General features: G+C 40.8%; 1 protein-coding gene across 1 annotated transcript in view; it reads right to left on the reverse strand.

The window, feature by feature from the left end:
- Nucleotides 1–14,421, reverse strand: part of LOC113482230 (von Willebrand factor D and EGF domain-containing protein-like) — a 184,612-nt gene that overhangs the window by 151,758 nt on the left and 18,433 nt on the right. The gene's annotated exons all lie outside the window — the stretch shown is intronic.

The raw sequence follows: 14,421 nt of genomic DNA on the forward strand, positions 1-14,421 counted from the left end.
GGGGTTTGGAGCATGTCACAGGACGTGCTGAAAAGTTCCTTTTCCAGTGCTCCATAAAATAGAGAAGATGGAGGAACTCACTATTTATTTTCAGGAACAACAATGCATGTGTGGCCAACTGAGCTGGATGATCCAAGAAGTTTCCAGCAGAAGTGCTGTCTTTTAAAATGTTTCTGTTTCCAGGACTCGCTACATAGCATCTCTCATCAATGTGAAAATAATGTGCTAGGCACAGGAGGGATGACACATGATCACATGGATAAAAAGCAACGGGCAGCTGGACGGAAAGGAGAAGCCTGTAGTTCCCCTGCTTTGCAAAATACACCCTCATGTATTGAATATACCAGTTAGAAAAAGCAGTGAAGCCAAATTGTGTCAGTTACTCCATTAAATTTTACCAAGTCTCATCCTTGCTAATACTGGATCATCTTCAGAGACAGAAAGGCTGGGCATCTGAATATAGAAATCACTTACTATTGCTGTGTCAGAAAAGAATTAAAAACCTCATAAATTTCCTCAAGTTATCTCTAAGTTAATGATGATGGCTTTAAAGACTTCTGAGCAATCAATAACAAGAAAATTATAATTATTGTTATTGATTGGTCTATTTTGCTCTCATCCCTCAGAATGAAAAAGTGAAACAAAATGAAAAGGTTCTTTCTTACCTCCTAATCTCAGTTGAACATACACTTGCAAATGTAGCTTTCCTAAATAGCAGTAGCAAAAACGAAGTCATGTTTTGATTTTAGAACCCACTGGGCTCTATTCAGATGGAAATTTGATTTCCATGGTTTACCCCTTTGAGAGCTGGAGTTGTTTCCATGCCTCAACTGCGACGCAGGCTAATTACAATTTGCGAGCCACACATTTTTCCAGACTGCTCCCATGGCAAATGCTGAATTTTGGCCACATTTCCCTCTACTTCTTCAATTTGATTCTGTATATGGATGATACAGCGTTGAGGAAAGTGTCACCACTACCTTACTGTCAGTGCATCCAGGATGCAGCAGAGACTGGTGGAAAGATAAGGGGACTGTGACTGATGGCAGCTTAGCGCTGCCAAATGCCAGATTTGTGTGTGTGTGTCCTGGGTGTGATTTAGTTCCTAATGTATGCAGGGTGACGAGGCAATTTTTCCTGCTATTGTTTTGCTATTATTCATCACTATTATTCATTCCATTCACTGGCACAATAGTGGTTTCAGCAGCCATACAGTCCTCACATGTTTATAATGTCAGGGTTTTGACATTTAGGAAGAATGGTGTGGTTTGTTCTTGCCTTTGGAGTAAGGCTTTATTTGTTACCATTCTGCAACAATGTACACGAACACGCTTCACTTCCCAACTAATGCACAAACCTGGAAGCATCTCACCACCTTCCTACCAAAATTCAGGTCTTGGACCCTGTCCTTCATCCTCTCATAGGCTGCCCACTCTATGAAACGTGGAGGAAGATGATGCAAAACAGGCTTGAGCACAGAGCAGCTCCTGCTGCGGATGCAAAGCCCCTTCTACTGTATTATAGCACTTTGGATGGATTTTAAAATATTAAAATAAAAGGTCATGAGCTAGAAATAGTTGGCAGCCTGCCTGGACAGCGTGATAAGATAAAGCTGTGTACTCCCAACCGTGGAAGTGCGACATTAAGTCTAATAGATTTCTAGAAACCAAATTTATCAGCAATCCCCAGTGTTTGTTTCTTCAGCATTCGAAAGATACAGTTTCTGTACATATAGTCATAATTATCTTCAAAATTAAAATGCAGTGATGCCTTCCTCCTATAGAAACAGGATGGTCACAATCTCAGCCAGCAGTTTCCCACAGCCATGGGGGTATTTCCGGGGAATCTCAAACCTCTGGTTGTGGAAAACGCTACCCATTGTGTGTCTAACACTTGAACAACATCTGTTGATATCTATTCGTGCCATGAAAGAGCTTTCAGTTCCTAGACATGAAAACCTCCAGATAAATGCATTTACTATTCTTATTTAGAGAAATTTTGTCCACAGTCACTGTACTAATTTTCCTTTTTGTTTATCTCTGCTTTGGTTGTTCGACAGATCTCTGCTTATTTACCAGGAGTAGTAGAAATAGTAAGGTTTCAGGAATCTATAAGGACTTCAGATATAAGCTGCTTTTTGATAGAAAAGAAAATCCAGTTTAGTTGATATCAGCTGAGTCTTCATTACATTTACAGCTGCTACCTGAACAATCTTTTAGGATGTAATTACCATAATAAGAAAAAACATCTCCATAATTATATGTATGTAAAGCAAAGTGCCTTTCTCTGGCCATCCAGCTAGAGCTGCAGGTACAGACACACACGCTTACAGAGGACACAGGGGATTAGGAAGGCAGAGGAATAAACATGAGACAATTGTTGCCCCATATGGTGCATATTATAGGCAGATGTGTTTTGATCAGGATCAGCCGTGCAGAAGGTAAACCGACTGATTTTTTTCTCATTTACACTGAACTAACTTTGATCACAGTGTAGGTTCACGTTAAAATTTCTGCTCACATGAAAATGATTCCAAATGTGCTGGGGAGATTTGTGTCCTCAGGAAATGAGCTCCATCCCTGGGTGGCTGGTTAGGCCAGGGGTGGGGGGTTCCCATGGAGGGATGGGTTGGGATGGGGATTTCCTCCACCACAGTCAACGTGTCGCTGGTGCTTTTTACAGGAAGTGCAGCACTGGTACTTTCCAGTTCTTTAGAAGGTAAATAAAAGAAAATCAGGTTGCCAGATGGAGCATTCTCAATGGGAACCACTCTCTTCCTTAGACACTGATAACACAATATAGTTTCTTCTCACAAGACAAGATGAAACCTAGTATTTTTTATTTCCATGTAGCCATTCCCATGCTGAGCTTTCAATTCTACTCCTCCATCTCCTTCTTGCCTGATAACAGCGAGAGTAGATTTTTCTTGTAAAATAGAGTTACACCTTTTATTGAAAAAGATGGTTTGAAAACCAGCATTACTGAGGGAGGATGTAACCAGAGCTTAATTCTTTTGCTAGGGAGTAATTCGACAGAAAATGCTATCTGTGCATCACTATCCATAGGTAAACCAAGGTGGTTATAGGAAGATGTGCACTATTTCAGGTTTTCTTCAATCTTTCTGTTATCAAAACCAGACTCAGTTTTGTATTCTTACTTGGTAATTGGCTAATAACTGTAATTTTCATCTGAAGAAGATAGGCTAGAAACCACTGCTCAGAAAAGCCCTACAACATAACAGTTGATCAATTCTTCATTACACTTGATGCATTCAGTTTACCACAGTCATTTCATTTGCAATTTGAGCTAAGAAAAAAAAAAAACAAACAAAACAAAAACCAAAAAAACCCCCAAACCAAACAGCAAAAATCTACTCAAGCAATTTCAGATTGGAAAGCCATAACACAAATTAGTACACAAAGAAACAGCAGGCAATCAATTTATCATTTGCTACTTTATTCTTTAGCAATTTGCAGGCATTGCTGAGTTGCTTTTGAAACTTGTAAAATTTGATTATGTGAAACCTGGTGAATGTCAGGCTTTGGTCATTTCTGTGTTGTGCTTTATGAGTTGTTTAGAGAACAGAGAGTTTATAGAGGTAGATCCATCTGGCATCTGCTAATATCCTGCACAGCCACACATATCTAAAACTTAGCATGGATGCCCTGGCAGCTCTACTTCTGTTGTTTTCTACTGTTAACCCAGTTCAGAGAAGGTTTAGGTCCTTATATGTCACTTCAGAAGACATACTGTGGACCTGCATCTCCAGTGCATGACTCAGCTGTGGTCCCATGTGCAAGATCGACTATTGCATCTCCCACAGTATCCACCGTGTGGGTGCAATACAGTAGAAATGTAATGATGGCTTTAACCCCATGGTTTGAATAACACACCTGTCAGCCCATTAATAAAAGAGGGTTTGCCTGTGGTTGGCTGAGAAGTGGCAGAGCCACATGCTGCTGTGCAGACCTTACACCTGTTCACATTTATTCATAGGTGACCTCAAGAAAGCTTTTTTTTTTTTATCCCCCACAATGTTCATCTTTCTGCATGCAGAAATGAGAATCCCATTAACCATTTTTAGCCTCGATGTTGAATTGAGTTGTATAAATATTGTTTGCAAGTAGTGGATATGCTCAGAGAGGCACTGGATGTGCTTGGAGCACAGTTTGCGGAATAGACCCCGCAGAGGAGCAGGGAAAGGCAAACAAACAGGCGGGATGAGAGGGGAGTGACTTGGGGACATCTTCTGCTGGGTTTTTCCACCAGCAGATTTAGAGCTGGCTGGTGTTCCCTGACTTGAAACCAGGTCTGCCATGTGCTGGGGCAGTGGCCTGGGCACTTGAGTATTCCATGGCAGATCCCCTCCCACTGCAACTGCTCTCTTCTGTTTTGTTAGCTATAGATTGTTAAATATAAATAAGATCATGCCAACTTTGCCAGCTTCCAAAACGGTTTTATTTTTCTTTTCATCAACGCATATTCAATTAAGTTTATAAAATGCATAATTTAATCAAGAAAATCCACAGGCCTGATACCAAAATGTTCTGCTGCTTCATGATATCCCTGCAGAGCAGAAACCAGGGAGCAGGATATTAAAACCAGTTTCTTTTCCCCAACCTCTGCTTATCAGCTATAATGAGATGGAAAATATCTTTTTTTTTTTTTTTATTTTCTAGGCAAGAGAGTTTCTGACAGAAGCACTTACTGTGGGAGAGGGTTTCACAGATGAGACTTCTGAGGTGGGTGAGATAGCTGCAAAGTCCCTAAAGGACAAGGGTTACTTGCTGTTGCTTGCTCCAGTCTCACTGTAGGAATTTAGGCATCCCCCTGCTCAGCCTCCTGGTTGTGGGTGGCTCCTGCCCTCTTGCCTTTCTGGTCCACATGCTGTGCAGCAGGGAAAAATCACTCTTTGGACTGTCAAAGCTGAACTACTTTGGATAAGAGCATTCACTTGTTTAACAGATGGGCCAAGTACTTTGCCGTGCAGTATGAGTAAACGTCCTTACTGGATTCTCACTCTTACCCCATCTTATTTAAGCAACCTTTACATTTTAAAACACATTTGTTGTGAATAAGTTCAGAGACAAATGATAGTCAAAAATAGCATCATAGTGCCTCTCAAAGAACTGCCCTACCTGTCTGATTCTCAATTAATTCTGTTTCTTTTGAAAAATTGATGTTAAATTGCTTTTTTGGTTTGTAGGTTAGAATTTGGGTTGGTTTTCTTGGAGTCTTTTGTATTGGCGAGACTGATTCTGCAGCTGATCATGTTTGGCATGTTTTGGTCTCAGCAGTGCAAAAATCAGTCTTTCGTGGACAGAAGTATGCAGCACAAAGCTTATTGTCTGTCATTTGAAGCTCATTGTGGACAGCTCTGTGTTTCCGTTTGTTGAACACCAGAAGACCCAATGTTCAAGCCTGCCAAGGTGAATCTTGTTGGGATTGCAGGACTGAGATGCAGCAATTTCTCCCTTTTTCACTTCAGCCCCCACTGTTTACCCACCTACTTCCAATTTACCCTTTTGGCAGGAACTGCAACTCTTTTTCACCCCACATATTACTTTCAAACATGGTGTGAAAGAAAAGCCAGGGTCCAAATTTACTGTGAAGATCTTTGCTAGCTATTTTTCAGCCTCTCATTCCTTCTCTGTCATGCCACCGTAAAATTGGAGGCTAAGAACAAGTTTTGTTTCATCCTTTCTATTATTTGCTGAAATAAATGTCAAGTGTAAAGGAAGGCACTAAAATCTAGGTTGTTTCCTTACAGAACATGTAGATTCAGCAGCATGGCTCAATATTAGTAACAACTGAATGGCTAAATCCCTGCAAACTGGGATAAAAGTTTGCTCCTAGGGATCCAGCAAACACACTTAAACCACTGAATTATCTTAATTCTAAAATAGCCTTCCAGCAGTACCACAGGGCCAGGCTACACTTCGGGTTATTTTGCTGTAACTGGAATTTTGAGGCTATTCCAGAGACAGACAGGCACAATGAAAAGCAGAGTTGGCCAAACATGTGAAGACTTGAGGTATAAAAAGATTAACAGATGCTAATGTTCTACATTTTTTTCTGTTGCAATAATATAAGTACAGACAGCACCCAGAGCAAAGCAGAAAGGAAAAGATTTCATGTAGGAGGGACAGAAAACACAGCTATAATACTACGCTGTAGTAAATTTTGAAAAAAGCAACTGTTGAACAGATGTTACCGGCACATGGAAAATTTAGTAAGTATATGATTTGCAATTCACTGGTCCAGTGAGGAGACTTATTTCAATCTAAAATGAAACCTTTCAGTTTTTCCAGAGAAATAGGATCTCTAAAATCACAAAGACTGATAATAATTGAAAGTCAGACTAAACTCCTCTTCAACATGAAAGTAAGTATCTTGGAAATAGGAGGCATCGAGTAATTTCATTTGCCAAGACGCTGAAAAGAAATATTTCAACTTTAAAAAAAAATCCACCTCTTACCCTAGGCCAAATAGTTTTTCACATTAGAAATAAAACTCCAGTAGATCTTGCTGATGTAGAGAAAAGTGTCACCAATGCCATTTTAACCCAAGTTCTGTTCACTCAAAACACACTCCTGAGGGCACTCGTATCATTGGGTTTGCTCCAAGAAGCACAATCTCTGTGCTTTTGTTTTCCCTGTCTTAACTGCCTTCATTCACATGAAGGCATTCACTGTGATTAGCCCTTATTTTTTATTCTTTTTATTCTGACTGTGGGACAGACATATCCAAAGCACTGGCCTCCTGCAAGACTCCCACCACATTACAAACTGGACGTTACATGGATCCCATTGCTCCGGTGTCAGGAAAGCAATGCATGCACACAGCATAAATATATAAAATAATGAAGTGTGTCTTGGCATGGAGCTTATCCCAACCCTGATTACCCAGTGTAAAGAGCACCGAGGCATTTTGGCATGAGCCGTGCTGAAAAGAGGGTCAGCCTACTGCTTTTTATGATAATCCTTCTTATCTCTAAACTATTGGTACAACAGCTGCATGGGAACATGAGGCAGGGAGATCGCTTCGGTCTCATGATGGTGCTTCTCTAATAGAGGTCTTTCCCTGTCCTCTACCTCAAGCTATGGTATCTAATTCTGATTTATCTCCCGTACTGTAGTGATCAGCCAAATAAAGAAGTGACTCCCTTAGCTATGCATCAAAGCCACTCTGGATCCATGTCCCCTGCAATATTTTTACATATTTCGTCAAGACACAGTCTTCATCTTCATCTATCCTGAGAGAGAACTATTCTTCTACGTTTCTGCACCCCTTTAGGCTGCAATTCTTCTTAGCCACAATGCAAATTTGTTCATGTTGCCAGCAAGTCTTATCTGCCATTAGGGTCTCCATTACTGATATGGATAATATAGAGTAGATCTGACTTGAAGTGGCCATCTGAACCAGTTAATATCTGTATTTCTCTCAAACTTGGTTCTTGATATTTGTTACTTATTCACTATGACTCCTTGACTACAAAGAATACATCAAAGCTGAATATTTCTCTTTAATCAGGGACCAAAAACATTATCACTCTGATCATAGGATTGCAGCTTTCATATTTTCTTGTCAAACCTATTCTTGGAATGTGTCCCATCATTTAAAACCCTCTTCTAAGGTAGGAAAAATGACCTTTTCTCTTTCAAGGCAAACCTTTTCTTAGGATAGTCAATGGACTTCAAGGGTATATGCCAAGAGTGACATAGATTTTCATACAGATTGAATCTTTTTTTGCGGTAATAATTTGCAGTATTTTTTCACCACAAAAATACTTTCAAAGCCTTCTTACAGCACCGGGTTATTTTGGTTGGGATTTCATAAGAAATGGCAGTCCAGCTCTTCGCAAAAGGCTCTGCAAATAGTCATTTAAGGTAAGCCTCCCTTCCCATGAGAGTAGGATGTAAAGAACTGAGATGTGTATGTGCATTTATGTGCATATGATAAATGTGCAGATAGTGGAAGAGTCCACTTTTCAATCTTTTTAGAAGATAGGTATATGTAAGAGCTGAAATAAGAGTTCATTTTTTTTTTTTTTCTGCCAGATCAAGCGGGAGTTGGAGCTGTTAACAAAGTGTTAAGATTAAAGAGAATAACAAACCAATTAATCATTTCTTCCTGCTCAAGTAAAATTAATACTACAGCAGAGTTAGCCCCTCTTATCCTGACAGGGGGAAAAAGTCCCAGTATATGAGACAAAACCTTGTTAGAAGGAGTAAGAGAGAAATACATGGGGGAAAACAGGGTGCCTGTCCCTGTTGCCCTGAGGTCTAGCCTGAGCCAGGAGCAAGGACCTACGCGACACTTGGGCGATGCAATAGTTGACCTTCTATAGGTCAGCTCAATAGGGGAGGGAAGGACTGGGGAAGGGCATGTAATCCACCTGCATTCAACAACGTGTACACCATGGATTATACACAATGCCATTTTCCACACTTGGGATAACATTTGTGAACTTTAGCGATGTTACCTTGCTTGGGCTGTGCTCTTAGTGGAGTGTATTGCTTTGATGCAGTATTCATCTTTCTAAGCAGCTCCCAGAAATTCCCTAAAAACTTTGCAAATTCTTTTGCTCTGGGCCTCAGGTGCTGCCCCAAGGGAATATCTACAGGGTCCCTCTGAGGAGAGGTCTCTGAGCAGTCCCGTGTTGCTCAACAACAAGGGGGGCTTGTTCACACCCTTGTCTATTTAGGGCTTGGCATGGATTTTACATGCTTGTTTTACTCTCTGTCTGCTAACAACTTGCCCCTGAGTATTTGGAATCAATATAAAGTGAATAGAGTAAGATACCACGCTAATTCCAGTATGCTTTTTGGCTGATAAAAGTGAAAAGTATAAGCTCTTTGTGAGATTATTGCATGTAAATGAGTTAAGGCAATTCCATGGATAAGCTAGAGAAGCAGTAGCTTTACCCATTAAGATTTTATCTAAATAATCCAAATGTTATAAAGGAAGAAAAAAATAAGTAGAAGGTTGGATAGCAAGATCAAACTACCTAAAAATCTGATCTCTGGTCATGCAGTTTTTGAATACTAAGCTTTTTATTACATCTAAGAGATTCTTAGCATGTGGTGGCTCATCGGACCTGTTAGTTACTCTCTTGCTTGGGTGGATGTGTATATTTTGCTACTACACATATTTCTTAGGGAAACAAATATAAGTGGCAAGGGAAAGAATGCTGTTCCTTGATGCAGTTGTTCTCTTGACACTTCATACTATGAAATACACTGCAAATTTCCCAATAGAAAGAGAGTGAAATTATGAAGAATAAGATTGACTGGAATGGCTGACAGTGTTTAAAAAATGTTAGCTAGTATTGATGTTTTGGAGGAAAAAAACACTCCTAGCATGCTGCCCTGAGGAGGTGATTGATAACGGCTGCCATGGGGGCCCGTGTCATGCTGGAAAAGTCACTCCAGCCATGTCAGAGGTGATCATTACTTTTATGCTCCTCGTTTTCTGGGTGCCTGACTGACGAGCCTGATATGCAGAAATATGAGGCACTTAAAGCTTAGCTGCTACTGAAATCTCCATGTCAGAGCTGGCAGCGAACTTTCTGATGAAAAATTTTTCTGTTGGAAAATGTTGACTTGCCACAGCTGAGATTTTCACAGAAGCGTGTTTTTCCACTGAAGTTATCGTTGTATGATTTTTAGTACAGAATTGCTGGAAGAAAAAAAAGGGAGAAAAGAAAAAGGAGGAAGCTCTGTGCTTTGGAGTAATCAAAGCACATGAGAAACCACAAAATGAGAGGCTCAGGCTCTGCTCTGGGTCTACCCGAGCAAAACTTTCCAAATTAATGCCATTATAGCCTGGGCCGACGGCTATTAGGGGATCAGTGGGGGGGGAGAGGGGAAGGAGAAGAGGATCTTTCTCCATTTCCCTCTCTTTCTAAATGCTTTTACTAAACTTTTCAAAGGGGCTTTGTTTCATTCAGTGTGAAAAAGTAACAAAAAAAAGTTTCTGTACTTTTCATGGAAAGGGAAAGCAAGCCCGTGTCTGGCTCCCCTTTGGGCAGCTCTGGGTTCAGAGATCAGACACCTCAGCAGATGGGAGACTTTCAGCCCCATTGCCCTGTGTCTGAAACCATTAACTTCTTGGCCTAGAGGTGCTGGTGAAGTCAGAATACATCACACCTCACACTTGCCTTTTACACACTAGAGCAGCAACGCTGTCAGAGAAGGAAACTGGCTAACATGGTGCAATTTGTTCTTAATAATCCACGCCAGCTTTTTCCCATCACCTTATTTTCCCCTTTTCTGAGGCAGGATTTAATATTGCTACACCACACACCTGTGGGGGGTTTGCTTATCACCTTCTCAGCTGCAGGTGAAGGGAGCTTTTGATCTTGTCTGATCTCGTGGTCAGAGAGTTTCCAGCCCTTGCCTGTGCTGAGGCTGCCTGGTTCTCTGCTCTCCACAGGTATGGTCCGTAACCAACTGCTGCTTTCTCTACTCCCCGTTGTAGGAGACTAAGCATCACCTCTTTCAGTGCTCTCTTCTCTAAGATAAGCCTATTTCTTTTAACTTTCCTTGCAGGTCACATTTGCAGCCCCCTTGTTAGCTTTGCTGTTCCCTTTTTGAACTGCCTCTGATTTGTTCAGTTTATTGGAGTCTGATGATCAGTACTCCAGCTATGGCCTCTCAAGTCCAAGTGCACAGGTCTAATGAGTTGCTGTGCTTTATAGTGTGCTGCTCTCAATAATAAATTTTATTCTGGTTAATTTTTCCTAATAACTCCACAAGTTGCAAGTCATTAGGAACCTGTATTGAAGGCAGTCTGGCTGGTTAGTAGGTTCTCAAATCACCCTTTCTTCACTTTTTGATGTTAAACACTGAATTTGTGTTTCTGTCTTTGACTTTCATTGGATCTCGGAGGTTCTTCGTAAGTTTTTTGAAGATTATTTTTAATGATTCAAGTAATGATTTGGCTATTACTCAAGGTGGGTTCAGCAGTTACTGACAACCTGGATATACCTATTTTTAGCTGTCTCTCTTCTTTTTGTGCCTTGTGTTCCTATTACTGTCTTGAAATTAACTGTGCTAAATATCTGATTGTAATTACATTTCTCTGAGAAGACTGAAGCAGCAAAGACTTTGAATGAATCTGTATTCCCTATGTCATTTTACCTGCTCTCCTTCCCTGCTAATGGACCTGAGCTGCTTTCCTTTGCCTTGATAACATTAATAATATTTGCCCTTCACCCCACAAAGGCTGTGAAAGTAAATTAATGACTGTGCATTAAGCACCCTGTTACTATAATAAAGAAGGAAAAAAAATTACCAGGAAATGAATGGCACTTCCAAGATGGTTTTTGTTACTTTGTGGGATACATGCATTAAAACCACGTGCTCACAAATAAGAATGACATGAAATACTGGCTCACTGCTCGGTAACAGAGTGCCATCTGTCCTGGGCGCTGAAGGAAGCACCAGTCCTTGAGCAAACCAGTGTGTGGTCATGCCATAGGGACTGGGTTATAATTTGTAAGCACAAGGAGCAAACTAAGGCAGCACAAACAACCATAGCTCTGGGGTTTCCCGGTTTGTGAGCACTTCCCATCACACCTTTGTGCGTCAATAGACAGAAGGTGAAATATTTGCTCTACCCCAGGTGCTGGGTAGTGTACTGTCAGCTGCCTCAAGGCACTGAGTGCTTTCTTGACCTGGAAGAAGTTAAATCTTTCCCTCCTGCCTGGGAATGTAACTAGTACCCTGTTACTTGTCTCAGGTTTTGTAGTTCCTTATCCACAGATGGAGAGAATAATACTCTCTTAGTGATTACATAAATTTCTAGGAACTTCTATCACCCCCTTCTACAGTGTCTGACGACGGCATGATTGTACCGGGCAGTCTTGCTGTCTTCTGGAAACATCTGGAGATGGTAACTGTGGCTTGCACAACTCCCTGCGAATATACGCGATGATGTAAATTGTCAGTGGAAAGTATTCTGAAGTGAACCCAGGCCTCAAGTCAAAACAGCATCACAAAAAACTTGAAATGGCACCATGAAGATGACTAGCAAAAGAGATCTTTTCAAGATTTCTGTTCTCCCAACATTTTGCTTGAGATTATTGGGGACCAAATGACAACATGACATGATGTGATCCACATCAGCCTCTGCACCAAACTCCAGAAGTTTCTAATGACTTTTTAAGGATCATTTCTTCCTTGGAGAGCACTACAGTGCTGATATCCTGGTTACCCTGTGGCTCGTGTGACCGGCTGTTTTGTGACTTGTATCTAGCATCGTTCTACCCAGAGGTAACAATTTAAAGTAGACTGTATTGTCTTTGTAGCAACCAAGATTTCCTGTAATGATGATACTCTTAGCAAAATTAAGACCTTATTTTCTGCTGAAGAGGTGTGAACAACCACCAGAGTTGACCCCAGTTTTCTCCCAAATACTTTTTTTTTTTTTTTTTTTTTTTTTTTTTTTTTTCCTTCTCTTCTGTTGTCCAATCTGGCTGCTGGGGATTTTATTCACAGGCTGTCATCTGACCTTTCTGCTCACAGCTGCAAAATTAATTAAACATGCCTCTCTCCATGCATGCTCACTAAACAGAGTGTCCATTCCAGCACTAGTTAGTACAGCATTTGCATCAGCATTAACCAGAAATATCTAAATACAGGGCATGAAAATTTTTCACTCTGTGCTGTAGAAATCAGCTCATTGCACATCATCTCCTTGTGCTGTATGTGTAGCCTTTTGCCTCCTGTGTCCTTTCGACTCAATTTTAGTTTGCCCTCTACTTTCACCTCCATTACTGTGTTATACATGGGCAGTTGGCTATGTGACTTAATCATATCAGTCTCCTCCCGCTGTTTTACTTCAGTCATCTCCAACCTTTCTCCACTGAGCTGACAAAGATACTTTCTCCTGTACCACAGAAAACATGGTCTAAACCAATATGATAGCGCTAGAGTTCTGCATGCATAATTTCAATAATGTCCCATGTAACCAGTCACCTGGCTGTTTTTTTTTTAATGGAATTGCCCCTGTTGTCAGTCTGTTTTCATTCAGTTCTCACAAAAGGATTGCTCACAGCAGGAGTCATGCCAGACATTTCAGTATCTCTGTCAGGAAGTCAGTAAAGATAATAAAAGGGGGTACATGCAGACAAATCTCTGGAAATACAATATTTAAGAGCAGCGATGCTGCTGAGAGCTTTCAATCATTTTTCAGAATATCAAGAAAAAAAGCAACCAAACCCAAAGCATTTTGTTCATTGATACTTTTGTATTGCTTCCCCCACCGTGTTTACTTGCATACATTATGTAACTAAGGTTTCCAAATTTGTTTTTCATTTTAAGGTCTTCTGCTCTAAGAACTTTCTTCTCAGTAAGAATAACAAAATTCAAGCAAGGCAAGCAAAGTCACTCATCTCATCGAGTAAGGTTGGGGATGAGCCCACTGCCACGTCTCCAGGGAGATAGTACAGAAAGGTGCTGAGAATCGTTCTCCTGCTCCCACCGCCACCCTCAGGTACAAGGGTGAGCACTGGTACCTCTGGCAGGGAAGGTGTTTTCTGGTCTCAGTCCCCTCACACCCAAATAATAAAGGCATCTCCACCATATGCAGATAAGTGTACACTGGGATCATCTGTTGGGTTTTGCCTACATGTTTCTTCCCTGAAAAGAACATTTTTTTGCAAAGTCAGTTGGCAATATCTACATCATTATGAAGCTTTTCTGGCACTGCATCTGCTGATTGATGGCTGTGAAAATGCAGCATATTTAATTTTCTTTTTTCTAGACATGAAGCCAGCTGCTAATGGTTTTCACAGGGTGAAGCTGGCAGCTGCAGGATCAGGTCTCAAGGCTCTAAAATGTACATTTGTAGGAGAGCCACCTGGGCTTTTGGCTGTTTCATTACTGGTCATTATTGCTCATAAGAAGTGATCTAAGCAAAATGGGTGCTGAGCCTGCCTGTAAATTCTGGGGTTTGACTTGGGAAATCGCAGTCATTAACATCAGATGGAAGTGATCTCAATGATCCTGAAATCTTTCTGTATGCAATTAAAACTTCTGTTGCCTGTTTCCAAAACCACATTAAGAAGTCCCATGGTCTAACAGTTGACATTTACTTAATTTTATTCATCTGCCTCTTCAAGTCAAATACAGAAACTAATACATAAGTATTACCCTACTTAGGCTAATTGTGAATGCTTGCTAAGACTGAAATAAAGCACGAACACCAGTGCATCATTAGGCTGAGTGAGACTGTGGCGCTCTGCAGACAGCAATAAGTAATCTTCTCCTACAGGATTTGGATAAAATTGGTATTTAAGTACTTGTTCCTATCGCTCTAGAAAAAGACCATCTAATTCCAACATGTCTGTATTTTGCCTGACTTTCCTGTATTTCATGCACAGCAAGGGGCAGGGGACCGTGACGGCCGCTGAGG

The sequence above is a fragment of the Athene cunicularia genome, assembly GCF_003259725.1.
Source record: "Athene cunicularia isolate RWA chromosome 7 unlocalized genomic scaffold, athCun1 chr7_part1, whole genome shotgun sequence".
NCBI lineage: Eukaryota > Metazoa > Chordata > Aves > Strigiformes > Strigidae > Athene > Athene cunicularia.